At 37.6% G+C, this 2,963-nt stretch overlaps 1 pseudogene; it reads right to left on the bottom strand.

The window, feature by feature from the left end:
- Positions 1-890: 890 nt before the first annotated feature.
- Positions 891-1,881, bottom strand: LOC139459861 (putative nuclease HARBI1; annotated as a pseudogene).
- Positions 1,882-2,963: the final 1,082 nt, after the last annotated feature.

Here is a 2,963-nt window from a genome sequence, read left to right as displayed (position 1 = left end):
TTATTGAATTGTGTCACTCTGAAGTTATCGTTCAATAGTGTCAGGACTCAGAAGTGGTTATGACGTATGATGTATTGAAAGGTTGATTTCCTTGGGTATGTTGTCAAAGTATTACTAGATCATGTAGATAGGTTTGTCAATTAGTTATCAGTTTAATCAGAAGTATGCGTAGATATTTCAAGGTTTGCTGTGATAGTTTCTTTGAAATAAGTTTTGTTTTTATTAAAGGCTTGTTTGTCTCATTTTGATTAAAATTCATTGTAAGTGTTTCATCATCCTTTTTCCAAATGTATAAATTAAATTCTTTTCATTATCATCATCATATATATATATATTTTAACCAAAATATTATCAATATTCTAAATATTTTGGAACTTTGTTTTTCATCAATAATTCATAAATATCTTTATTTATATTTCATCAGGAGTTTTTTAAGAATTGTTTATCTAAACATTTTCATGTCAATTATTTAGTAATCCAAGGGAGATAATGCTTAAGTACTAAGAATGCAATGTTAAAGATACCCTTAAGTCAAGATGTAAGATTGAAGATATAAGAAGTATTCCAAGTTTTATTCCAAGTTTCATGTATCATGTATGTATAAGATTTATGATTACAGATTGTATATGAAAGCAATGTTATTTCACTGTACAGGTGTGTAAGAAATGTTGCCATGTGCGCTTGATGCATGAGCAGATGATTTTACCCCATTCTGTTGAAAACATTAAATGTTTTACATCTCCACTAATATTGTCTTTACTTGGCTTCAGAAAAAAACGTTGGGTAAGCATGACACCTCCTTGGGCTGGGGAGCATTATACCGACTACATAACTGTACCTTCAATATTTAATTATTTCACTTACAATAATTTCTTGGTTACATTACCAACTTACTGTTGCCACTTAAAACCGTACTTGCACAAGCCAAATGCTCACTCTATTGTGTTCCGTGTCTTGATATGACATCTACTGTATTTCTCCTGTCCTTCCGAGCTGGGATTGAGCACAGGGGTCAGCAGCCATGGTCTGCAGGTGTATCTGTAACATAAGTAATAAGGATAACACTATATCCAGCCAGGTCATCAAAATATCATCAATATTTTACTAAGTGCAGTTTTGTCAGATTTGTTTATCACACATTGTAAGGTATATATGTTGTAGTTATATTTACCCAGAGTCTCCAAGTAGCCATCCATCAATATTTTTCTTTTCAAAGTACTGACCAAGGGCAGAGTTATTCCATACGTAACTGTCATGGAGAGAGCCAGGCCACTTGAACACACAGAAAAATATAACAATTTATATCCATATAAATCCAGAAATAACAGAAACTCCAGTATTTAAAATGCACATGCATAACTTTATAAAGCTCATTTAGAGATCTACATCTGCCTACAAATAAACACTATTAATTCACATTTCAATTATGGAACAGTTATTCTACATGGAAACAATGGAAATTTGAAAACATTATCACAATGGATTCATTTTTACTGGTATGCATCATGACTTATCTCGCCCAAAACGTTACCTAGGGGGCGCAGCATGCGTCAATTTCAAGGACATCTATTTCATGTTGTAATGTTTACATTGTGTCGTGCCTTGTTCAAGAGGAATAGGAATAATTGATTCATGATAAAAGACATATCTACCATGTGTGTATGTATCTCACCTCATGTTGGCATCACATACTGCCTGTATGTTCAGTGCATGGTAACCCTTCCAACAAACGTAGGCTACTTCGTCACGTTTCGGCGCCATTATTGGTACGAGTGTGCAATCAATTGCACCGAGTACTTTAGGGAATCCAGCTATGTCGGAGAATGATTCTTTGGTACTCTTCTGAGTGGAAGGCATCGTGGGAAATACAAAATCACCCATGGTTGCACATAATGCGTCTGTTGTTGCGTGGATTGCTCTGCAGACGGAGGATTTACTCACACCGTGGATATCGGCAATCTCACTGTAAAACCCACCCTTGGAGAAGTATCTCAGAGCAATTAAAACATTAAGGTAAGGTGGTATTGCATGGGAACGCTGAGTTTGATGTTCAAGTCTGTCACTCACTTTACCAATGATAGAAAATATCATGTGTCGTGATAGGCGGTACCTCTCGATGATGTCATGATCATCCAAATCGTCGAGGGGGTTCGACCTGTCGCGGAAAACACGTTCTCGCTTACATACTTTTTTGGCAATCTCGACTGTGGTTGGATTGATCGCCATCTTTATCGCTTGCGTAAATATTTACACCACCCCAAGACCACACGTAGAGTTTACGCCAATTTTACCCGGACGTAATATTACACTAGCTTTGTGAAACGCCCCTAGTTCAGTATTTCCGAGTTACGCCAGTTTTACACGCACGTAAGACTTACGACTGCTATGTGAAACGGTACCCTGGGCCTGTCTGACGTCTGGCCTGTCTGACGTAACCGTTGCATCAACCTGGTGATAGTGATGCGTGCGCAGCCCAACCTTCTGGCGACGTCGACGTGTTGGACCATTCCAACGGCTCTCTCTTTCTCGATGGCTGTCAAACGTGGCATATCTTGTGTTCTTTTTGTTGCTGTGATATCAACGTGTCTGATCAGCCGTTTTATACAGTTTTTATGCACGTGCAGAACATGCTAGAGAGGGAAATGTCACTTTCACGAAATTTACGTTTTTTCCCGGAAGTGATCACGTGTTCCCGGTATTTTTTATCGACTATGCTGTGTTTGGGATGTGCAATACGAATTGGCATGTTGTCATACTAGACAATTCACTTAGTAAAAAACAATTTTGAAGATAAGTTGGTATCGTTTCTTTTGTACACTAGTTTAGCTGGAATATTGCTGAGTGCGGCGTTAAACAACAAACCAACCAACCAACCAACCAAATTTGATTGCATAGTTTCTCGGGCTTTTTTCTCATGGAGCCTTAATTGTACTCGAAGTGATTGAGTGAGTTTATAGCTGCTT

Source organism: Haliotis cracherodii, unplaced genomic scaffold (genome assembly GCF_022045235.1).
Source record: "Haliotis cracherodii isolate W230 unplaced genomic scaffold, xgHalCrac1.p SCAF_13, whole genome shotgun sequence".
NCBI lineage: Eukaryota > Metazoa > Mollusca > Gastropoda > Lepetellida > Haliotidae > Haliotis > Haliotis cracherodii.
This window is presented reverse-complemented; position numbering and strand designations above follow the sequence as displayed.